The following is a 26,178-nucleotide window of genomic DNA, read 5'->3' on the forward strand; positions in this document are numbered from 1 at the left end:
GAGTGTCATCTGCATAACACTGAAAGTTAGAGAAGGTAAAGATAACGTGGGCCAAAGGGGCCAAGTAGACATTGAAGAGCAGTGAGAGGTTAAAGGCCCGGGGAACCCCACAAGTGGAGAGAGATGGTGAAGAGAAAGGACCCAAGTTGAACCTGGGAGGGTCGGTCCAGGAGGAAGGAGGAAAGCCACTCCAGGGCCTAATCAGTGATGCCCAGGTTCACACGGAGTCGATTGAGCAGGATGGCGTGATTGACTGTGTCAAAAGCAGAAGAAGGGTCAAGGAGCATGAGGACAGAAGGAAGTCTAGAATCGAGATTAGTGAGCAGATCTTCACGGGTGTTCAGCGGAACAGTTTCCGTGCCTCTGGCTGCTCTGAAGCTAGACTGATGGTCATAGAGACAATGAACAGATTCAGTGTGGAGAGTAAGCTGGCCAGCTTTTCCAGGAGTTGGCCCAGGAAAGGAGTGATAGAGATCGGGCGATAGTTTGCTAGACAGGTAGGATTGGCAGAAGGCTTTTTAAGGAGGGGGTGCATAAAAGAGTGCTTGAGGAGAGAGGGGAAAGTTCCAGTGGTAAAAGAGTGATTGCAGAAATGGCCAAAGCTGGAACAAGGGTGTCAGTGTGGTCCTTGATGGATCAGAAGGAGCAGGGGAGCACCTGTTTGGACGACACTTTCATAGATCAGACTTGTTTAGAAACCTTGTGAAGTGTAGTTGGAGAGAAAGAGGAGAAAGAAGGAGGAGAGGGAGAGGCGAGTAGAGGGAGCTGAGAGAGGAAGAGGAGAGGGAGGACAGGATGTCCTGAGTTTAGTGGTGAAGTGAGAAAGCCAGAGCCGTACAGAGAGACTAGGAGGGAACAGGAGAGGTGGAGACTGCAGAAGGATTGGCCAGCTCCTTGCAAATTTTGAATAGTTTGGCCATGTTGTTAGGGACCGCAGAGACGCCTTTGGAGCAGGCGGCAGGTAATGCTGCCCCAGGTGGGGCATATGGCTATTAGTACTCCGGCCCACGAGACCGGGGTACTAATGGCTTCTTTTTTCAGTTGTGAGACGCTCTGGAATTTCGCAACCGAAAAAAGTAAAAAAAGGGAAAAAAGATGACCACCATGGAACAGGAAACAAAGTCCATTTAAACGTTTAAAATAATTAAACAAAGAATATTCCCGGCATGGAACTACACGTAGTCCCTTCTCCCTTTCCATGGTGGCCAGTCGCAGAAGGAAGCCCAAGGGACGCAGCAGCAAACGGAGCCTTGTCAGGCAGGTAAGGACCCGGCGAGGGCCAATCTTGTTCCTCGCCCGGTATTCATATTTGTTCAGCACCTTCAAGCTGTTTAAATGACATTGATGTGCTTTATAAATTGACAACAGTAGAGGCACCACATTTAAGTGTTGCATTCATATGTGGGAATTACCCTAGTGTATTAAATTGTAAAGAAATATAAATGTACCAGAGGTACTTTCCAGGCAAGACGCGCTTCCATTTACCTCAGACTGCTGAAAAGTTACTTGTTGCTATTTGGTGTTTTGTTAGATATAAAAAGTATTCTGTTTAGTCCTTATCAACTGTACAACACTCAATAATAAAACATGGTATTGGATGATGAGGGTGAATAAGTGAGTAGTGTGTTGTGTGTGAGGTTGTGTGTTTATCAGAAGCTAATCTGACGCTCAATGTGTCAGTGCGAGGAAAGCATGTAGGCCAGGCGAGAAGAACAAATTACTTACCCCTGATTTTGTAATTTCTACTGGATGTTCCTCCCATGGATCCCTCATCTTTGCAGTCACGGAAAGGTCTAACTGAGTGGGACCGACGTGAACCTTTGCTCTAAGTGCTCTGAGCCCTACAGAGGGGGACCAGCATGAAGTTTTTGTTGAACTGCGTTTTGAAAACTGGAACGAGAGACTTTAATGTGGAAGGCCAGGCGGGCCTCGATCCACGTTTTGAACTGCCATTGTGTTAAGAACCTGAGCCAGAGTGTGTCATCCTGCCTACGGGGACTGCCTTACTCCATGCTGTCTAACGTGAGGAGGAGAGCGGACTTAGCCACATTTATTCTGTATATTTGAACACTGTTTTCCTTGATATTGATATTTTATTTGTATACACATTCTCCTTTATGCACTTATGTACAAGAAATAGGGCAGGCAATAGGTTTTGTTAGTATAGGCCATTTTGATTTGACAGACTCAACTAGGACTTTTTTATTTATCAGTTGATGGTCGCGACTAATCCCATCCAAGTTATAGGGCAAAGTAGAAGTTTTTCCAAACCCAGAATAAAGGTTTTACAAACTGTACGGTATGTGTCTGTGTCATACTTGTGATACCATGCCTCTAATACAGTACCTATGTTACTGATTTAGGGAAACATTTTACACATTTCAAGGGAAAGGCAATGTGAAGATAATGTTTGCAGTCGAAATCCCATCAATGATGACCATTGTATTTGGTTGTTGATGCCATTGAGGTGTGCGCACATACACAGAATACATCTATGCTCCAAACCGAAGTAGTCTGTTCATCATAGAATAATTGTAATTGGATCCCTGTCGGCCGGGCTCCCATTCCTTTAACAGAATGTTCTTCACCTTGGATCCACTTCATTCGAGCTGAGATCTTCTTTCAACACAATGTTCGTACGATATTCCTTCTCGGGTGACTCACAGTTCACCCCGGATCCCTCTCAGCCGGGCTCAGCTCCTTTTCTTAACACAATGGGCCTCATTACGAGGTGGGAGGTAAGGGATTACCGGCACCGGTAAGGGCACCGGTGCCGGTAATCCCTTACCGCCCGACGACGAGATCCCTTTGCAGGTCCTTCCTTAACGCCTGGTTTTTGCAGGCGTTAAGGACGGGACCCGCAAAGGGACTCTAGAGCTAATAACGGTACTGCAGTTTGCGGTACCGTTATTAGCGCCTTCCCCATTCCCATTGTGCCCTATGGGGGCTCAAATGGGAATGGGAAATGGCCCTGGCGAATGGGGAATTACCGGTCCCTCCGACCTCGGAATGGACCGGTAATTGCTCCATTCACCAGGGCAGAGTCGGAAGGGTTTTGGAGGCTAGTAGCTCCATGGCTCCCTCCAACCTCGTAATGAGGCCCAACTAGTCTCCCTCAGCGGGGTTTGGACCAATTTTAACTTCACATGTAGATTCTTAACAACACCCCGCGTTAACAAAAACTCTTGGCTGATATCCCTCCGCCGGGCTCAGACCAACTTCATTACTCTCTTTACATTCTTACTATCGAAGGCTCTCGAATGTGCCTAGGGTTTTGCTTGAGCCGCGGCAGAACCACTTTGACTTCTCAATTCATTTTCTTGTAATATTTGCCACCTCTCTGTTGAATACCTAACAGAGACTTTCGAATGAGCACCCTCATGGTGCCGGAACACACTGTCTACGGTATTGTATATTGGCTTCAAAGTTCAATCACTCATCTGCTGTTTAATAATGTTCATGTCACTTTCCACATGCGCTTCATACACTGTTCTCTCCAGTTTTCACTATACAATGCTGCCGCTTGCAATCTTGGCTTCAACACAAACCGGTCTGGTATCAGTCTCCCCAACTCACCGGTTGTGCTGACTTTACTGGCGCTGCTTTGTTGTAGGAGCCAAGGACAGTACCACAGTGGCAAACGATTCTCCCCGCCTTGACTATCGACACAGGAGAGCCCGGGGTACCACTGACACAATGCAGGTTTCTTCAGCTTTGATTCCAGGCATTACGTTTCTTATTCTCAAATGTTCATGAAAGAAACAGTTTTTCACTGAAAAGGTCAAGGGCACTTCCCTCCTTGCAACCTTCTTCGGTCTTGCTGTCTTTCAACTTGTATAGAACTGCCATCTTGGAACTGCTGCTTCGTCGTGTGCTTTGCCTTGCTCAGAGTTGTCACGGCTCGCTCCCTTCGCTCCCGTTCCCGCCACTTGGGGGCATGTTTTGGGGTTTATTCCCTACTGGACATTTCCTCCGAACCTTATGCTACAGTGTTCTGATGAATTGGGAGCGCTAAAACCTTATTTTCCAAGTTACTTCCCTTCCGGATCCATTCCAGGTTTTTGGCAGCCAGCATGCTACTTTAATCAAATGACTATGCTTCCCAGAATGCCTGGCTCACTGCTTCACCTCCTCCCTTGCAGGACAAGGTTGGGTGGAGGATAGGCAACACCTGTGGCTGCAGGTGCAGCAGGCGGCACACCTGAGGGGTGTGCTCGTTAAGCAGCTTTAAAAGCCTCAGTTTGCTTCAGTCCAGCGCTGGTCATTGTTGCTGTGTTCCTGTTGTGACTGGTCCCTTGTTCCTCGTTCCTAGCTTTTGTGCCTAGTTCCTAGTTCCTGTTTCTTGTTCCTCTGCCCTGGATTTCGGATTTATGTGCGTAATTGATTTCTGCTTTCTGGATTTCCCTTTCTGTCTTCCTCTGTCTGCAGGCAGCCTTTCTCTGTGCTTTACCCTTTGGTGCTGCCCAATTTGCATGTGTTCTCTGTTTCTTTGATGCTGTCCTTTGCTACTGAAAAACTTGATGCATTAGTCTTTCCCTTTATAGATTTAGCTTCCTGCCTTAAGGTTTCCTTTTGTGATATCATTTTCCCTGCTCCTGATCCTTACTTTCTATTGGGATCCATTCCATGTTTTCCATTGCACTTCTGCATTTATTTCCCATTGATTATTAGGTGTGGGTGTTGTTGTAACTAGTCCCAGTGTGAATGCCCTTTTGTTTTCCTCACTATTTTATAATCACAATTCCTACTTGCCCCTTGACTAGGGTCTTATGTATTTAGTTTCCTCCACCCATTGCTGTTATAGCCTTCAGGGTCCCTGTTTGATCAACTGGGTTGGTGAGTTTACTGACATTCAAGTGGTCTTTCCGGTCCTCGTGAGTACTGTTTCTAAGTTTCTTATTCAGTATCATCCAGAGTGTCAGCTCACAGATCCTGTCCTTGCTTGCCCTCCACGTGGGCTTAGCGCTGTCAGTATCTGTAATAGCATAGTGGGTAAGGAGTTTGCCGACTTTCCTTTCAGTCATAAGGAGGTTCTAAGTGCTTACCCCACATCCCTTTTCATATATTGGTATTATTGTTTCACTCTATTTGTACTCCTGGGTTTTAGTATACACGAGTCTTGGGTATTGTATGCACATATTTAGATTCAAAGTTGTACACTGTGCGATTCCGTGCACATTGCCTTCTTCCTTTCTTAACAAGAGTGTGATTTTGTGCTCTGCCTTTTATCAGTGTGGGGAAGTGTGATGGAAGTCAGGTGTGTGTAATGATCAGTAATTGTCTGACCCTGCCTGACCATTGTATTGGGACATGTCAGGTATACGGCTCGGGTGTTAGCCTGTTTTCTCTCACAGTGAACTGTCCGTGACAAAGTGTTTGTGTCAGAAAATGAGGGCTGAGTTTCTAAATATCCTACCTGGTAGGATGGGGTAAAGGTGTTACAGGGAAGGGGATACTGCGTCTCGCCATCCCCAGGAACTGGATCCAAAATCGATGGCCGTGTCCTGGCCACCTGGATGACAAATCCCTGGGGACTAGCTGGTGAGGCACCTTTAGGTTTCTCACATCAGGTAAACCAATGGGGGTCCTCTGCACTATGGTGATGATCCATATAGTGTGTTACTAGTGGTGCTTGCAAGTTCTGTGTTCTCATTTTAGAACAGTGCACCATTATTCTAATGGCTGCTGTTCGTGTAGTCATGCCATTGTAACACATTCCACATGGGCATGAGATGGCATAGATTATATTTTTGGATTGACATGTAGCGAACTGTCTCAGTTCCCATCTCAGGTTGTTGGTTTGGAACATGGCAGTTTTGTGTGTAAGTTTGCATACTGAGCAGTGACCCCATGGGTGATGTCCCACCAATGATGGTTTGTTTGTCTATTTATTTATAATGCGCGCCTCACCCAAAGCTATCTGTGCGCAGTACAAGATAATGCAGTTTCTTGGTAAACCCAGTTGTTCATGGATCTGTTTTGATGTCCCTTAGGTTTTGCAGGTTGCATGTGTTAGCCTGTCTATGTGGTTTCAGCCGCACTTTAAAGCAAAAAGCACCTTGCTCCCAGTCTCTTGGACAATCCCCGGGGTATTCCACAATCTGTAGATGTGTTGTGAATCTGGAGTATGTGGTAACACGTTAATATATCCTCTTCATTCATCTTTATTCAGATTTAAAAGCATATCTCTGTTTATATGTTTCACTCCTTTGGCTGTGTGTCTAAGCAGCCTTGGGGGGAAACCATGCTCCTTGAGAGTCAGAATATTGGCATTGTCAGAGCAATCACTCAACAGTGTACAGTTCCTGAGGGTACATGAAAGCTGGCTGCATGGTAAATTATCGTGGAGAGATTTTGGGTGTTGACTGAAATAATGCAGTATGGCGTTTCTATCAATTGGTTTCCTAAAACGAAATGTAGGTAGTCTTCCATCCTCATGGAAAATGTATAGATCGAGAAAGGCTAATTTTTCTTCATGGCAACTCATGGTGAACCTGAGAATCGGATTAAGACTGTTAATCAACATTTCAGAATCAGCTAACTCTTACCATATACCTTTTCATAAGAGCAAGATGTCATCGATAAATCGTTTCCACCATAGAATGTTGTGAAAAAAACGGTGCACAGGGAAGATATATTTCTCTTCAAAGTACGACATGTACAAGTTGGCTATACATGGGGCAAATACTGCCCCCATTGCCATCCGATTGATTTGTAAATATTGTGTATTACCAAGAAATTCCTGCATAGTGCTATTTTGAATAGTCTCAGAATAAATTCAATCGAAACTTTAGAAAGTCGTGTGCGGTTGTAGTAAGTGGTTGCAAGAAGTGATCTAAATATTTGCGCATAAGTTCTAAAATAGACCCAAGTAGGGAGAAAATAGGTTTCCTTGGTGGGTTAACAGGATCTTTGTGCACTTTAGACAAAGAATACAATTTGGGCGATCGTACATCTGCTGCTGTTAAAAAGCATGCCTCTTGTGTGTTTAAGGAACCTGCTTGTATGCTTCTTAACATAACTCCTGCATATATGTCATGAGTTCAGATAAAGGGTCTTTGTCTAAAATGGCAGTTCTATATTTAGTAGAAGATCATTAACCATTTTTTCATAATTTGATGTATCCATAAGGACCAAGTCTCCACCTTTGTCTGCTGGTTTTAGGGCTAGGTTCTGATTTGTTTCTAATGCTGACATGGCTTCGCTCTCTTCCAGTGGTAAAAGTGGACATAGGCTTGTTGGTTCATATATTTTGGTATTTCTTCCAGGATTATTTCCTCGAATGCCAACCTTTCCAGTGGCATGTCTGTGTTGCTAGGACAGAATGGGGACTTTGGATGGAGGTTAGTGACTGATGGAGTCATGCCACACAACGAGTGTAAGAAGAAGGCTTCAAGTCTCGTCTTAATACATTTTTCATTTCCTTGGAGAATAGCATAAAGTCCTTGTTGAGTGAATGGAAGTTCTGGTAAATCTACTTCTTTATTGATAGCAGTTAATGTAATGTTAGCCTCATTGATGAGAGAACTGATGAGAAATTGTCTTTCTGCGTTCTCATGTTCGTCAGGGAATATTGCTGTAATTCTAATAGCAGTGTTTATTGTGTGCAAAATAAGATCTCTGGTGCACTTGGTCGAAATTTGACTGAATCCTAGTTTTATGCTCATTGCCATCAAGAGGTTGACTGGTAATATTTTTGGGTAAATTGGCAAAAAAGGAAAACTAGCTAATGTCCCGTTGATGACGCTCCTCTGAAAAATGTAAGGTTTCAGTGTCAGTCATTGTATTGTCAAGAGGTCATCAACAGCCTTTGAAGGGCAAAATATATAAGACCTGGCACTGTTTTGACAACAAAAAACACACCAAGGGCTTGTTAAATTCGGACCACTTGTCCTAGTTACTTTCCAACCATTAAAGATTGACGCTTTAACATGAAGACGATTTGTATATCGTTTGTTGGTTGACTTTTTCATACTTCAAGATCCATTGGTAATACGATGTGTAAAATACACATATAATTGTTGACCACAGGGCACTATGACATGCTCACATACCGAATGCACGCAGTTAGTTCAGCACCATGCTTGCTGAACAGTTTCACATTCCCTCTTTCTCCCCACTCCCCATCCCTGCATGCTGTAGTGCTTGTATAGGAGTCCACATTTGGGGCCCCTCAACTATGCACGTACCATGTTAATTATAGGCCGAGAATCACATATACCTGGTTTCTGGGCAATTATATACCTGAGACCCTAGGACATAGACCAACCCCCTGACCCTTCCTTTTGGTTTCCTATATAGGAAGCAGGATGTGCACAACCAGAGGAGATCCATGAAGCTATTATCTCCTCATTGAATTGAATTCCTCTCACAGAATTACTGGTCCTGAGGAAGATGATCCCAGCCAACAGATCGTTGAAACCGGTCGACCTTGCAAGGCGTGAGCCCACTCATGCCTGGAAGATATCCGTGAAAGAAAGAATAATGAGGACACTCAGTACAAATAAACGTTTGTTTATTATCACATAGTGATTATAGTTGTTAAAGCTGTTGTACTCTGGCTATCAGAGCCCAATTGCAACACCTTCATCAGAGAAAGGTCTTTAGCCTAAGGCTACAATCGGGCTAGCTGGTCATTAAAACAGAGATAACAAATCCAGGAGCAGATTATGCCACAAGGACTAAGATTGAGATACAATATAAAACAAATTTGAATCTCAGAAGACCACCAGCGTTTTCAGACCTTACCTGATTTTTAACCAGCGCTCTATGGTTTATGTATAATTGACTACAGAGAATTTTTCAGCTCTGCCTCTGAAGATATCCCTGTTGCAAAAACAATGGATTACTGAACAGGGACTGGGACAGTTCCAGTAGGGACAGTCTATGTATATGAAAAGGTCAATCAACAAACGATATACAAATCGTCTTCGTATTATTCTCCAAAAGCGTTTTTTTTGTTTTAAAACTGTTTTGACAACTCCAAGCATTCCACATACATCCTCCATTCCACACAGGGAGGAAGAGGAATAAACCATCCCGAGCAGTGCTGAGCAACCACTTCAATTCAAGGGGAACATAAAGGTACTAAGGTTACTGCAGTAAGGAGCACAGACCAGGCTCCAAACCTGATTGTAGAGGGATAGGGGGAAGAGGAAAGGAGAACATATGAAGGAGTTTACTGAGCCTAGTAGGGTATTACCCAAATTGACCTTTTACAATTGACCTTTTGTCCTAATCGACCTATTAATAATGGTCCTAATTGACCTTCTGCACTATTGACCTTTACCTTTATTTTACTTTTTATACATATGTGTAGGGTGGGTTTGGGGTAATAAATAATATAATGGGATTGGGTAGGGGGTTCCAGGGTTTTTTGGATTAAGTGGGGGTTGCAGGGATTTCCCCCCACATATATGTCCTAACTGACCTTAATTTCACGATCAATTGTGCAGAAGGTCAATTCTCCTGCTATCAGTTGTGAAAAGGTCAATTAGTATACATTCCCTAGTAGAGAGAGATGGAAGCCGACTGAGGGCTACATCTCAGACACTAGCAGAGAACAGATCAAGACTAATAGTGAAAGCTGAAGAGCATGAGCGACAGCAGAAATCCTGCTGAGCACTCAATCTCAGGAACCAGCAGAGACCAGATCAAGATTAGGAGAGAAATCAGAAAGCTTGCTGATCCTCCTATATCTAAGAAATGGCTGAGGCCAGGTAAAGAGTGTAAGAAAAAGCCGAAAACCTGCTCGGGGCTATATCTCAGGCGCTGTCTGAGACTAGACCTAGAGGAAGTGAAAACAGGGTGCTCTGATGGTTCTATCTCAGATACTATAAAGAGACCAGACACCAAGCGTGACTAGAGACCCTAGCACAAAAGGGTGACCCATGGCTGGTGCGTGACAATAATAAATACTTGCTGGTAGGAGTGTGTGTGTGTGAAAGGTATCATCATAGACTTGGGAGGGAGGCCCACGGCTGGAGGATGATTTTATCAGAGCCTGACCCATACACTAGGGCAAGGGGGGGGGGGGTGAAATACTTTTAGGTAGGTGGAGTTAAGAAGCTTTGTGGTGCTATATCTCTGACACTGTGAAGTCAGGAAGTGAGCAAGAAGCATTATGGACTGAACCTGTTAAGAAGCAAGTCGGGCACTATAACCCTGAGACTAGGAGTGTAAACAAAAGAGAGGGCTGGACATTAGATCCCTGAGACTGTACATTAGGATAAAGAAGTTGGGCAAAGGTAGTATTTCCGTAGTTAGATCCTAAAGACACCTTGCGTTATCCCATTTGTCCACCTTTTACAAAGTATTCTTCTTTTTCTTATCAAGAGTGTTAAACTTCACACGTTGACTCCTGGGTGCTCTGTTGCCCCCCTTTCTCCATCACAATACGTTTGATGGATTCCTGGGATTTCTGCCCTCACTCCAAGGGGAGGCACCATTGTCATTACTTAAGACAGCCACATGCTCAGGAGGTATACCCCTTTATCAATAACACACTTCTCCCCTTTATAGGACAGCACCCCTTTCCCTGTGTTTCCCATTTAGCATCTCATTGAGAAAAGGGCCTACAAATCCCCCATAACGCAGTCTGCCTTATCATAGGCCTGAAGAGATTCAATCACATTGCCACTACCTTCAGGGAATTGCACTGGGTACCCCTATAGGGCTGCATCGTCTTCCAGGACAGCCCACATCACCTACAAGGCAATGATGACCAAAGCTGAACCCTACCTGGCCGAAAAACTTGCCCTCTCTAGATGCTAATGCAGCACTACAGGCCATGACATCGAGAGGCAGGAAACTTAGACTTGCAAGAAGAGAAAACTAGAAAACAGTCCTTTGCCTGCTATACATCTGGACTCTGGAACAACTTACCAGCAAACAGCGGATTGGCCCCACCTCTTATGGACTTCAGGAAGGAAATGGAGACTCTGCCCTTCAAATAACACCTTGTTGGACGGTAACTGCTGAGTTTCAAACTTCTCCATTCCCCCTTTGTTTCCCACCCTTACCCTCCTCCACTGATAAACGCACTTCCCACCCTCCACTACTGATCACTGTACCCCAACCCTTTTTTGCATCACTCTGTTGCTTTCCAGCTAAGTTTAAGCTATAAAAATCCCCTCCATAGATACAAACAATGACATGTCTTCTGTTCTTCACCATCATTCATTTGATTAATAAACACATCTATCATCCAGGTTGAAAAAAGGGGACAGAACTGAAAAAAACACAAATAATAACGAAAGACAGGAAGCCACCAGATGTGCATGACATGCCCAATGGCCAAAGCTGTGTGGTGTCAATGCAGACATCGTATCAGCTGTTTAGGAACACATCTGACTTTGATTATGAACGCATGGGTTCAGTCCAAGAGGTGGGCGATTTATGCAGATGTAGTGTGTACTTCAGTGGAGGCAGAACATATCACTCTTTTTCAAGGTGCACACCCATCTCCTATGAAAAGCAGGTTACAGCAGCATCCATTCCCTTATTGAACCGCTCCCCTTTTCTGTGAGGGGTTTCCTTACTTGGCTGGCTCAACGACACAGGTGCACGAAGGCGAGAGAGCATTTCCCGCTTTCCCGGCTTAATTGACAATAACACTTCTTAGCAAGGTAACGAGGGCGAGCGTAGAAAGAGGACTTCCTGCCCATCGCGTGCCCTTCCGCTAACGTGAGCGCCAACTAGAAAGAATCAAGCGCCCTTGCCAAATATTCATGACGTTTCCTGCCCCTCAGGCTAACCTCCGTCCGTCTCTCTCTCTCTCTCTCTCTCTCTCTCTTTCTCTCTAGAGAGAGAGAGAGAGAGAGAGAGAGAGAGAGAGAGAGATTTACTTCCTTAGCGGCAGAAACAACGTTGTTGCACAAGTACTTGCAATTTCCTAGTTTGAAATAGCTTGCCATTGTCACGTAGCATTACTACCGACATGTTATCTTTACATTATTGTCAAGGATCGTGTTTTCGAAAGACGTTATGGTTCTGCTTTGGAACACGTGTTTGTGACCTGTCGAGAAAGCGAAAATGAGCGGTTTATCGCAACATGGAAATGTACCTGCACCCTAGAGCCAACACGGTGTCCTCTCCTCTCTATAGCTACAGGATACATGCGGTAACACAGATTTATTTATTTATTCATATTTTTAGAGCGCACATCAGCCCAAGGGCATCGTGGCGCTGTTACAGATTGCTGGTTACAGAGGGAGGAAGGCTTAGTAGTTACATAGACATTTGCATTTAGAGTTCATCTTAGAGATACTTAGAAATTGCATTCAGATTCTCATGTATGCATGCACTGAATTCAGCTTGGTGTATTTTCTATTCAGCTTAATAATACTGCCCTTCTGTCAGTGATGAGGTGTCTGCCTGTGTGAAGGGAGAAATCACAGAGGACCTGGGGGTGGGCAAACTTCCTCTGCAGCATCCATAACCAGGTCTACCTAACTTGCCCCCCCACCCACATCGTGCCAGATTCTGGCATCTTTGAACATCCATTTTAGCACCTCCTACCCTCTCGAGAAATTTACCACCACCACCACATTTTAACGTGTGTTTGTAAATGGCAAGTTAACACCAAATTTAATTACCTAACTTCACAGAAAATAATCACAGAGAGCTGGTAGGCAACGTTTGTCACTGCTCTTTAGCAGCAGCCTGGGCAGTACATCTTTCCATGTTGTGCTGTTGGATGAGCTGTGCATTTTAAAATGTTTCAGTGGTGCCAACAATGTAGGTTTTGTCATTTCCTGTGATGTCATTGTTATGCTAAGTATTATTTTTGAAACTTGAAAAATCCTACATCTTTATGGTCACAGAATGTTGGCAAGTATGCAATAAGGACCCTGTGTATCGCCATAAAATTAAGATATGCCTACTGTGCTATGCTAGAACCCTGAGGCCAGTTCAGTGGCATGTGAGCACTCTAAAAATATTCTTAATTACGTTAAACTGAAGCACCTCAGGTGACAGAAATTCTTCATTTTATTAAAACCACTGAAGTGAGCGGCCTCTCTCAGCCGTGTTTCCTTCCCTCTAGTTTGCATTTGTCTATGTTTTGGTTTTGTAGCCAGAGGGGCTTTGGCAGGAGCTCGGCATTTAGCTGGGAAGCCCTTGTCGCTTGGATTCTAGGCCTGTCAATTCAAGTTCAGTCCTATCTTCAAGACGAGGCATTAAATAAAGGAACACTCCAGACATTGCAGTAATTGGTCCACTAGCCAACCAGGCAAGAAGTCTGCTACGAACAAAAGCTAAAATACCCCTTTCTATGTCCATGAACCCACTCAGGGGGACGCTAATCACATTTTAGCTCCCTGTGCCATCCCAGCTGAGAAATATCCATTTCCGTGCAAGTTTTACCCCGGCCTCGAACGCATTATACAAGCCGAACTCCCCTAAGAAACACAACACGCGCTGCAACGCTAGGCATGCGCTTTGCCGACCTTGGGCCTCTTCAGTGATGTGCCAAATGCTTTTGGGGACCAATGTTGGGTGGTATATTTTTCATTGGTGTTGTCTGGTATTGTGCAATGAAGTCACCTTGCTTTGAACGTGGCAAAGATTGAAGGGCGGCTAACACTAAACAGCGGCAATGGCAGTGAGATTAAAAATACTGAGTAAAATCCACCTACCTTCATGTATCCTGGAAAAGATTAATGCCCTTGGTACGATCAACAGACACAACACAGCCCATGTGCGGTAACTGCCATGGGTTCCCCCCACAGTGCCAAGGCCTTTTTTGGTGATTTTGGTATATCGCGATACAATGCTTTCTAACGTTTTCTCTTTCATTAACCCCTTACGTGCCAAGGACGAGGTATCTCGTCCTTGGCAACAGGGAAGTAATCCCAAGGACGAGATACCTCGTCCTTGGCACTTAAGGGGTAAGGGATTTCCCCCAGAATCGAAATGCAAAGTCTGATGCAGTCAATCCAAACGTCCCTAAAAAGCAGAGCACGTTTAGAAAAAACAGAATCATGAACTTGCCATCATCCCATCTGCAAATGGCCACACTGAGGTTAGCTGACTTGGCGGTCTTCTCGGAGCTATGAGAAGTGTACTGAACAGTATTACATGAGCACGTTCCATGGAAAACTGTTTACCCAACACAGGTTTTAGTTGGCTAGGAGAGTGGGCATCGGGCGGCTGAAAATGGTGTTAAACAGGAGAGTGAAGATGATCTGTAATTCTAGGCCGAGAAGGGCTGCCACCTTCCCTACAATGAACAGGCATTGGCAAATCTAGCAGCAGAGACGTTGCTGGGGGGGAGGGGCTGAGGAGGCTATAGCCCCGGGTCTTTTGGTTCTTTTGGTTGTAGCCCCGGATAGAAGCTCAGGGGCTCCAACCAAAAGGCTATAGCTATCCCGAATCCCACCAGTCCCGACATTAGCTTAGCCCCTGATCTTTTCCAGACCTAGCAACACCCCTGTCCAACAGCTTTGGCTTTGCTAAAGAGAAGGTCGAACAGACCTGCCTCCCACCCTACTCTCTTCCCTGGAGATCTGTATGCCACGTCTCGCATCTACAATATCGCTGGTGTCCTCCGGCGCTAATGCAACCCAAAGAGGCAAAAATAATGGGGGTGCACACGTGCTTAATATATACCAAAACTATACTGCCACAAAACTAATTGCAACGCCAAAGCATCACATATGAGCTGAAACTAACTGTGGCGTTAAAGTATTAAGTATGGACTAAAATGTATGGTGGGGCTCCAGTGCAATCTAATAGCCAAAATGGTGTGTTTCGCTAAAGCGCCACCTAGGAGCTGGAATTCATGGTGGAGACTATAGGAGCCAAATCCAATTGTGCATCTATAGTGTTATATGACCTGAACCTAACTGTGCCACTAACGAGCAAACTAAGAGCCAAAACTAAGCTGCCCAACGACACCCGAGATCTTTTTTCTGACTCCACCTTGCCCCCCTCTCTCTGCAAACACTATGCCAGGTGTCTTCAAACTGGGGGGCATGCTCCCTTTGGTAGGAACTCACTACATACCGAGGCAGAGGCGTGAGTTCCACAGCGCCAATGAGCGCTTCCACGAGATGCAGATCCGAAGGGGCCTCAGGGAAGTAGAACTTTACAGGTAATAGTAATAAGCAAATGCTGCCATTGCATTGAAGAAGGCTCCCAGTCTGTGCTTATCACCTGGCTAAAGGAAGAGGGCATGGAGACCCCCAAATGGGACCCCTGCTGCCCATTCACCCGCTGAAGGCAACCTGAGAGTTGTGGACGGATGGAAGGGACAGTGGTGTCAGAGTTTAGGAAGAACAGAAGGATGGAGACAAAGATAGAGCAGGAGACAAGGATGGAGACATGAATGGAGTGGGAGACAAGGATGGAGCAGGAGACAAGGATGGATCGGGAGACAAGGATGGAGACATGGATGGAGTGGGAGACAAGGATGGAGCGGGAGACAGCCATGGATCTGATACAAGGATGGAGACATGGATGGAGTGGGAGACAAGGATGGAGGGGGAGACAAAGATAGAGTGGGAGACAAGGATGGAGACATGGATGAGTGGGAGACAAGGATGGTTCGGGAGACAAGGATGGATCAGGAGACAAGGATGGAGACATGGATGGAGTGGGAGACAAGAATGGAGCGGGAGACAAGAATGGAGCGGGAGACAAGAATGGAGCCATGGAGGGAGTGGGAGACAAGGATGGAGCGGGGGCCAAAGATAGAGTTGGAGACAAGGATGGAGACATGGATGGAGTGGGAGACAAGGATGGAGCAGGAGACAAGCATGGATCGGGAGACAAGGATGGAGACATGGATGGAGTGGGAGACAAGGATGGATCGGGCGACAAGGATGGATCAGGAGACAAGGATGGAGACATGGATGGAGTGGGAGACAAGGATGGAGCGGGAGACAAGAAAGAAGCGGGAGACAAGAATGGAGCGGGAGACAGGAATGGAGCCATGGATGGAGTGGGAGACAAGGATGGAGTCGGAGACAAGGATGGAGACAAGGATGGACTGGGAAACCAGGATGGAGCCGGAGACGAGGAAGGAGACCAGGATGGAGCCGGAGACAAGGATGGAGCGGGAGACAAGGATGGAGACAAGGATGGAGCGGGAGACAAGGATGGAGACATGGATGGAGTGGGAGACAAAGATGGAGCGGGAGACAAGGATGGACCGGGAGACAAGGATAGACCAGGAGACAAGGAAGGAGAACAGGATGGAGCTGGAGACAACGGTGGAGACAAGGATGGAGTGGGAGACAAGGATGGAGACAAGAATAGAGAGCGAGACAAGGATGGGGAAGAGGATGGAGTGGGAGAGAAGGATGGAGACAAGGATGGAGACAAAGAGCGTAATGACAAGGATGGAGACATGGGTGGAGTGGGAGACAAGGATGGCGCGGGAGACAAGGATGGAGCGGGAGACAAGAATGGAGCGGGAGACAAGGATGGAGACATGGATGGAGTGGGAGACAAGGATGGATCGGGAGACAAGGATGGATCAGGAGACAAGGATGGAGACATGGATGGAGTGGGAGACGAGGATGGATCGGGAGACAAGAATGGAGCGGGAGACAAGAATGGAGCGGGTGACAAGAATGGAGCCATGGATGGAGTGGGAGACAAGGGTGGAGCTGGAGACAAGGATGGAGACAAGGATGGACTGGGAGACCAGGATGGAGCCGGAGACGAGGAAGGAGACCAGGATGGAGCCGGAGACAAGGATGGAGCGGGAGACAAGGATGGAGACAAGGATGGAGCGGGAGACAAGGATGGAGACATGGATGGAGTGGGAGACAAAGATGGAGCGGGAGACAAGGATGGACCGGGAGACAAGGAAGGAGAACAGGATGGAGCTGGAGACAAGGGTGGAGACAAGGATGGAGTGGGAGACAAGGATGGAGTGGGAGACAAGGATGGAGACAAGGATAGAGTGCGAGACAAGGATGGGGAAGAGGATGGAGTGGGAGACAAGGATGGAGACAAGGATGGAGACAAAGAGCGGGATGACAAGGATGGAGACATGGATGGAGTGGGAGACAAGGATGGAGCGGGAGACAAGGATGGAGCAGGAGACCAGGATGGAGCGGGAGACAAGAATGGAGCGGGAGACAAGAATGGAGCGGGAGACAAGAATGGAGCCATGGATGGAGTGGGAGACAAGGATGGAGTCGGAGACAAGGATGGAGACAAGGATGGACTGGGAGACCAGGATGGAGCCGGAGACGAGGAAGGAGACCAGGATGGAGCCGGAGACGAGGATGGAGCGGGAGACAAGGATGGAGACAAGGATGGAGCGGGAGACAAGGATGGAGACATGGATGGAGTGGGAGACAAAGATGGAGCGGGAGACAAGGATGGACCGGGAGACAAGGAAGGAGAACAGGATGGAGCTGGAGACAAGGATGGAGTGGGAGACAAGGATGGAGTGGGAGACAAGGATGGAGACAAGGATAGAGTGTGAGACAAGGATGGGGAAGAGGATGGAGTGGGAGACAAGGATGGAGACAAGGATGGAGACAAAGAGCGGGATGACAAGGATGGAGACATAGATGGAGTGGGAGACAAGGATGGAGCGGGAGACAAGGATGGAGCGGGAGACCAGGATGTAGCGGGAGACCAGGATGGAGCCCGAGGAGACAAGGATAGAGCGGAAGACAAGGATGGAACGGGAGACAAGGATGGAGCGGGAGACGGGGAAGAAGACCAGGATGGAGCGGGAGACGAGGAAGGAGACAAGGATAGAGCGGGGGACAAGGATGGAGCGGGAGACAAGGATGGAGACAAGCATGGAGCGGGAGACAAGGATGGAGTGGGAGACAAGGATGGAGACAAGGATGGACCAGTAGACAAGGATGGAGACTAGGATGGAGCGGGAGACAAGGATGGGGACAAGGATGGAGTGGGAGACAAGGATGGAGTCAAAGATGGACCAGGAAACAAGGATGGAGCAGGAGACAAGGATGGAGACAACGACGGAGCGGGAGACAAGTATGGAGCGGGAGACAAGGATGGAATGGGAGACAAGGATGGAGCGGGAGACAAGGATGGAGTAAGAGACAAGGATGGAGACAAGGATGGAGTGAGAGACAAGGATGGAGACAAGGATGGACCAGGAGACAAGGATGGAGCGGGAGACAAGGATGGAGCGGGAGACAAGGATGACACGGGAGACAAGGATGATACGGGAGACAAGGATGGAGTGGGAGACAGGATGCAGCAGGAGACAAGGATGGAGACAAGGATGGAGCAGAAGACAAGGATGGAGCGGGAGACAAGGGTGGAGCGGGGTACAAGGATGGAGCGGGGGACAAGGATGGAGCAGGAGACAAGGATGGAGCGAGAGACGAGCATGGAGCGGGAGACAAGGATGGAGTGGGAGACAAGGATGGAGACAAGGATGGAGCAGGAGAAAAGGATGGAGCGGGAGACAAAGATGGAGACAAGGATGAAGTGGGAGACAAGGATGGAGCAGGAGACAAGGATGGAGTGGGAAACAAGGATGGAGACAAGGATGTAGCAGGAGACAAGGATGGAGCGGCAGACAAGGATGGAGTGGGTGACAAGGATGGAGCGGGAGACAAGGATGGAGTCAAGGATGGACCAGGAAACAAGGATGGAGCGGGAGACAAGGATGGAATGGGAGACAAGGATGGAGCAGGAGACAAGGATGGACTGAGAGACAAGGATGGAGACAAGGATGAAGTGAGAGACAAGGATGGAGGCAAGGATGGACCAGGAGACAAGGATGGAGCGGGAGACAGGGATGACGCGGGAGACAAGGATGATGCGGGAGACAAGGATGGAGTGGGAGACAAGGATGGAGCAGGAGACAAGGATGGAGACAAGGAAGGAGCAGAAGACAAGGATGGAGCGGGAGACAAGGATGGAGCGGGGGACAAGGATGGAGACAAGGATGGAGCAGGAGACAAGGATGGAGCGAGAGATGAGGATGGAGCGGGAGACAAGGATGGAGACAAGGATGGAGTGGGAGACAAGGATGGAGACAAGGATGGAGCAGGAGACAAGGATGGACTGAGAGACAAGGATGGAGACAAGGATGAAGTGAGAGACAAGGATGGAGGCAAGGATGGAGTGGGAGACAAGGATGGAGCAGGAGACAAGGATGCAGTGGGAAACAAGGATGGAGACAAGGATGTAGCAGGAGACAAGGATGGAGCGGGAGACAAGGATGGAGTGGTAGCCGAGGATGGAGCGGGAGACGAGGATGGAGCAGGAGACAAGGATGGAGCAGGAGACAAGGATGGAGTGGGAAACAAGGATGGAGACAAGGATGTAGCAGGAGACAAGGATGGAGCGGGAGACAAGGATGGAATGGGAGACAAGGATGGAGCAGGAGACAAGGATGGACTGAGAGACAAGGATGGAGACAAGGATGAAGTGAGAGACAAGGATGGAGGCAAGGATGGACCAGGAGACAAGGATGGAGCGGGAGACAGGGATGACGCGGGAGACAAGGATGATGCGGCAGACAAGGATGGAGTGGGATACAAGGATGGAGCGGGAGACAAGGATGGAGACAAGGAAGGAGCAGAAGACAAGGATGGAGCGGGAGACAAGGATGGAGCGGGGGACAAGGATGGAGACAAGGATGGAGCAAGAGACAAGGATGGAGCGAGAGATGAGGATGGAGCGGGAGACAAGGATGGAGACAAGGATGGAGTGGGAGACAAGGATGGAGACAAGGATGGAGCAGGAGACAAGGATGGACTGAGAGACAAGGATGGAGACAAGGATGAAGTGAGAGACAAGGATGGAGGCAAGGATGGAGTGGGAGACAAGGATGGAGCAGGAGACAAGGATGCAGTGGGAAACAAGGATGGAGACAAGGATGTAGCAGGAGACAAGGATGGAGCGGGAGACAAGGATGGAGTGGTAGCCGAGGATGGAGCGGGAGACGAGGATGGAGCAGGAGACAAGGATGGAGCAGGAGACAAGGATGGAGTGGGAAACAAGGATGGAGACAAGGATGTAGCAGGAGACAAGGATGGAGCGGCAGACAAGGATGGAGTGGGTGACAAGGATGGAGCGGGAGACAAGGATGGAGTCAAGGATGGACCAGGAAACAAGGATGGAGCAGGAGACAAGGATGGAGACAATGACGGAGCGGGAGACAAGTATGGAGCGGGAGACAAGGATGGAATGGGAGACAAGGATCGAGCAGGAGACAAGGATGGACTGAGAGACAAGGATGGAGACAAGGATGAAGTGAGAGACAAGGATGGAGACAAGGATGGACCAGGAGACAAGGATGGAGCGGGAGACAGGGATGACGCGGGAGACAGGGATGATGCGGGAGACAGGGATGATGCGGGAGACAAGGATGGAGTGGGAGACAGGCTGGAGCAGGAGACAAGGATGGAGACAAGGATGGAGCAGAAGACAAGGATGGAGCGGGGGACAAGGATGGAGACAAGGATGGAGCAGGAGACAAGGATGGAGCGAGAGACGAGGATGGAGCGGGAGACAAGGATGGAGACAAGGATGGAGTGGGAGACAAGGATGGAGACAAGGATGGAGCAGGAGACAAGGATGGAGCGGGAGACAAGGATGGAGACAAGGATGGAGTGGGAGACAAGGATGGAGCAGGAGACAAGGATGCAGTGGGAAACAAGGATGGAGACAAGGATGTAGCAGGAGACAAGGATGGAGCGGGAGACAAGGATGGAGCGGGAGACAAGGATGGAGTGGTAGCCGAGGATGGAGCGGGAGACGAGGATGGAGCGGGAGACAAGGATGGAGACAAGGATGGAGTGGGAGACAAGGATGGAAACAAGGATGGAGCAGGAGACAAGGATGGAGCGGGAGGCAATACAGAATGGCAGGGAGAGAAAATCAACAGCATGAAAAGAAGGATAAGTAGACAGAAAAGGGGACACGCATTTTGGGAGTCAGAGGAGACACAATTCTGATGTAGACGCAAGTCGGTGGGTTCAGCCCGTTCAGTGCTATGTTTGTTCTCGTTTTTTTGGGGACTTGTGCTTTGTTTATAATGGAAAAGTCAAACAAACAAATAAAAGGATAAAAACAGCACTGGATATAGCTACACCCATCTGACGTGGAGCTAGTCGAGACCTATGAAAAATAAGGGAGAAATGAAAGATCGCAAACGAGGAGGAGGAGAGACCGAGTTGGAAAAGAAAACAGACAAGATAAAGAGATATGTAGGGGGAGAAAATATGAGAGAAAGGCAGTTAAAGAGAGAAGAGGGCCCGAATGGGAGCGTGAAAAAATCGACAGCTTGCTGGAGAGAGGACGGAAGAGAGATAAGAGGATAAGCAGGAAGGAGGGAAAGAGTGTGCAGTGAAAACATCATTGTCATTTTGAAGGTGGCAGGTTTAGTCGACTCAGGATGTACACATTTGTATATATGGAAACAGCATTTAGGCATGTGTGCGGAGGCGCAGAGAAGGGAGGGGTGGTGAGGTATTGGCAGGACTTGTATCAGAAAAAAGGGGTTGACATGAGGTCAATCGAAATAAGTCGACCAAACTTACCACCTTCAAAACCATAACTATTTCATCACGTAGAATCGTGGCTGGAAATAACAGGCGACAGAGAAAGAGAGAGGGAGAAAGGGGGTGGGGAGAAGACAGGAGGGATTCAGGGACAGAGAAGAGAGACCACCTATGTAAGCAGATTGAAATCAAGAGAGAACAAATGGGAGGGAAACGCAAAGACCGAACAGGAGGAAGTGAAAACAGAATGAAGCATGAGAGATGGTTCATGTGGCCTCCAGACAGGTTACCCATCACCCCTCATGAATAGATAGCTGGCTAGTGTTGGAAGTTGCTTCGCCTGGTGTCCCCGTATGCAGGACTTGCCCACTTCCCTCCTGAAAGGAACGCACAGACACAGGTCATGCTTTGTCGGGCTCCCAGCATGCTCTGCCTTTGTGTGGGGCAGCCCACTTTATTCCAACTGCGTGCGACGGCTCAACGCTGCCGTCGCACGCCACGTGACAACATTACATTCCTCCTTTTTCATAGGGAACCATTTAAATCTCTTTCTTCATCTTACAACAACGCAACATGAATACTATAACATTTGTAAACATAGTAACATACACAACTAGTCAGGACCCAACGTGGCCAAAGTCTGCTGGCCTGGCCTCACCCAGGGCTTTGGGGGATGTCTCTTTACTCTCTGCCCCCCACATGTCCTGATGGGTTTACCACTTGCTGTCCCAGACCCCTTTTGTCTATGACTAATCTCCTATTATGTAGTCCTTAAACCGTCCGGGCACCTCTGATTTTCTCGGCTAGGGTACCTGCTTTCATTTCCTTCTCCTGTTGCATGGTCACTTACCCAGATTGGGTTTGGCAGCTCACTCTCCCACGTATCCCATGGTCCTGCATCGCCTTCTGAACTTCTGGTTGGCAATGTCCCGTTGTCCCAGTCTGCCGTTTCCTCATTTTCACCCACCTTTCAGAAGAAACTGGAGTTTTGGGTCACCGACGCACTTTCATCAGCTGGGATCACCATCGATCCTTTGACCTGGACGAGGTTCATGGGGCAGGGTTCATAGATGAGATCCAATTTCCCTTCTGGATGTCTGTTTCTGACCAGTGCGGTGTCTCCTATGGCAAGGTTTGGTGGTTTGAGGTGTCTTCGTAGGTTCTCTTTTTCATTGTGAATTCTCTGATCTTCCATTGCTCTTTCGTCATTGATGGTCCTCGGGGGCCGGCCATCTAGCTGTGTAATGAGGCTCCTCGGGCATCTCTGAAATAGTGCCTCTGCTGGTGCCCCTCCTGTGGAGCAGTGGGGTGTGGACCAATACTTTTGCAGGAACTGATATAATGTCCCTTTCAGTGTGTTGCCCTGGCCTTGGGCAATTTGGAACACTTTATTCAATGTTCGGATAAAGAGTTCAGCCTCTCCATTGGCACAAAGCCACACCGGCGTGACTTTCCAGTGGGTGATTCTGCATTCTTCCAAGAATTCTGCAAAACACTCTCCTTGAAATGGGGGTCAATTGTCTGAGCCAATGACTCTGGTGAAACTGTGGGTTGAAAACATTTTCTCCATTACCTGCGCTACTTGTTCAAAGGTTGTGGATTCCACTAGCTCAACTTTTGGGTACTGTGACCATTGGTCTATCATCACTAGAAAATGCATCCGCGGCCAGTGGACGCAAAATCTACATGTACAACGTCCCAAGGCTGGTCACTGTGAGGCATTGATTCTATTCTGGGCCCTTTGTTGGCTGGTTGCCGCTTGACACCAGATGCAATTCGCAACAAATTTGTCCACTTTTGTTTGGAGGTTGGGGAACCATACTTTCAGATGTAGCCTTGATTTAGTTTTGGCCGCTCCTTGATGGCCACAGTGTGCTAGTTCAATTGCTCTCTCTACTAGCGTTCGTGAAATCACCAGCTTGCTTCCTCTTAAGAGGAGTCCTTCGGGTGACAGCAGTTTGTGTCGCAGCCGCCACAGCTGTTCCAGGTCATGCTGTGCTCCTTGGCTTCTTTGGTGTGGGTGAACAGAATTGTTTACCAGTCCCCGTTGGCCATGGCCACCTTCACCACCTCAAAACACCCGTCACAGTTCGACGCATCTGACAGCTCTTGGATGGATAGCGCCACTGGTTTGGCGGCTGCAACAACTATCCGAACATGTTCCTCAACTGCGAGTTGTTTGTTATCCTCCCCATCCACCTTGCCCCTTGGATGTGGCGAGAGGTAGTCTGCTGGATTGTGAGACCCAGGCCTTTATGTCTGACATACACCGTAGTCCATCAGTGCGAGTATCCAACGCTCAATCCTCAGGGGTTGCTTGGATGAGGATTCCACCACGGATGGCAGTAGCAGCTTGTGGTCGGTCACCACATTTACTGGCTTACCTAGAATGTAGATGCGTAAGTGCCGTCATCCCCATAAAACTACAAGTGCCTCTCTTTTGATTTGGGGGTAGCATTGTTCTGTATTTGTTAGTGCTTTGCTTGCATATGCTACTGGTCTCATCTGTCCTTGCGCATCTTGCTGCGACAGGGCCGCCCCCAGTCCAAAGGGGCTAGCATCTACTATGATCTCAGACTCCTTCTGTGGGTCAAAGAAGGCCATGGATTTCTCCCCCATAAGTGCCTGTTTGATGGCTTCGAAGGTGTCTTGCTCTTCTGCGGTCCATTCCCACACCTTGTCCTTCCTCGTGACAACGCGAAGGGGCTCAGAGATGGTCGCCAAATTCAGTATGAAGCACTCGCAGTAATTCACCATCCCTAGGAGGCTGCTGATTTCCAACACATTCCCTGATGGGCTTGCCTCCTGAATATCTTGAACCTTCTGCAGATCAGGTTATATGCCATCGTAACGAAACACGAACCTGAAGAATTCTATGCGTTTTTTAAAGAATTCACACTTCTCACAGTGTAGGGTGAGACAGAGGAGTTGAATCCTTTCCAGTGTCGTCTCAAGTCGTCCCACATGTTCTGCTTCTGACGCTTCATAAACCAAAATGTCATCACTCAGATTTGTGACCCCTTCTAGTCCTGCCAGAGCCCCTCCTATTACGTTTTTAAATAACTCTGCCACAGAAGATATCCCAAAACTGAGGCATTTGTACTGGTAGATGCCCTGGTGAGTCGTGAAGGTGGTGATGTAACGCGAGTCCGGGTAGAGCTCCAGTTGGTGATATCCTGATATAAGATCCAATTTCGAAAATACTTGAGCCCCTTGCAGCTCGCCCACCACGTCATCCAAAGTCTGGTTTATGTGCCTCTACCTTTTGATAGCTTGTTTCAGAAGTCTCATGTCGACACATATCCGCACCGACCCTGGTTGTTTTGGTTTGTGTGCAACAATGATGGGGAGAACCATGGAGTGGGTCCTTCTACCCTCTCAATGTATAACCTCACTACATTTTGTAGTGCCAGTTCCACTTGATCTCTGAGGTGGAAGGGTATTGGGCAATGTTTTAGTGCAGTCGGGCGGACCGATTCATCAATGTGCAGCTTAATGGGTTCACCTTGAAGCTCTTGCCAATGCCTTCAAACACCTGTTTGAATTTCTCTAGCACCTCAGTATGTCTTCAAGGTATACCCCATAGGGAAAATGAACATTCCCCAAGGCCTCCGCCACTGCACAACTCAGTAATGAGTGACTGCTGATGTCTGTGACAAAGAATTTAGCTTTGATTTCTTTACCTTCGTGAGCCACCCTGGTGATGAACACACCTTTGAGAGGTATTGGTTGGGTGCCACCAAACCTGAATATCTAGCCTGTGCTTTGGACAGTGTCGGGGGTCCTTGGAGAGCTTCATATTGACGAGTTGCCATCACACATACTGACGCCTGTTTGTCCACTAATACATGTGTCCTTGCCCCCCCCCGGACACGGTGCACATGGGTTGTCCGAAGATAGAAGACACAGATGAAGTCGTCTCCAAAAAAGACGTTGACCCTACAAGGACAGGAAGTGCTATTCAATATAGTCACAGGAGCCGCAGTAAACATAATGGACAAGAGGCAGTTCAGCAAGCTCAACATCCCCCAAAAACCATATCCGTCCTTAGCACGTATGTTATGTTGTTTTACACTGCACACCGCTACCATTTTCATGGTCTCCTAGTGCTGACGTGGATCTGTAAGAAAGTGGCTCGGTAGGTTAGTAAGGGAAGAGGGATAGGATAGAGGTTGTGCTCTTCTGTTGGTGCTTGCAGAACCAGGAGAAACTGGCATCCGTGCATGTCGGCTTTCTGAGTGTGCTTGTATTGTATGCACTGGGGTAATTATGTCCAGAGAGACAACGTCCATTTTCTGGGTTGTTTGTTTACGGCAGTTTGCTCTTTTGGCGGATGCGTGAGGTGTATGTTTTGTGCCTAGTTAGGCTGTGCCAATAGGGCATGTGTGGTATGTGGTATGTATGCTGTAGAGGAGCACAGAGTAGAGGTGGTTAGTAGTTAGATACAAAGTGTTTTTTGTGGTGTTTTTTAAATTGTTGATTCCAGGCTCCGTATTGGCCCCTGCTCGTCTTGGGTCTGAGATAAGAGTTTTATTTGTTTATTTATTGGATATTTATAAGGCGCTTACACAACAAGACTGTGTTTCAAAGCACCACAAGGCACAAGGGAAGGGAGCAAATAAACAAAGAAATTGGCAATGAATAAATAGAAACGGACAGCAGTCCTACTAGGCCTTGTGACATTCAGAGCGTTTAAGTGCAATGAGAGAAAAAGGAAAAA

The 26,178-nt window shown here is 47.7% G+C and overlaps 1 protein-coding gene across 2 annotated transcripts in view; it reads right to left on the reverse strand.

Annotated features, from left to right (window-relative positions):
* Positions 1-26,178, reverse strand: part of RELN (reelin) — a 2,335,047-nt gene that overhangs the window by 1,149,933 nt on the left and 1,158,936 nt on the right. The window lies entirely within an intron of this gene.

Source organism: Ambystoma mexicanum, chromosome 12, assembly GCF_040938575.1.
Source record: "Ambystoma mexicanum isolate Mex_15411 chromosome 12, UKY_AmexF1_1, whole genome shotgun sequence".
NCBI lineage: Eukaryota > Metazoa > Chordata > Amphibia > Caudata > Ambystomatidae > Ambystoma > Ambystoma mexicanum.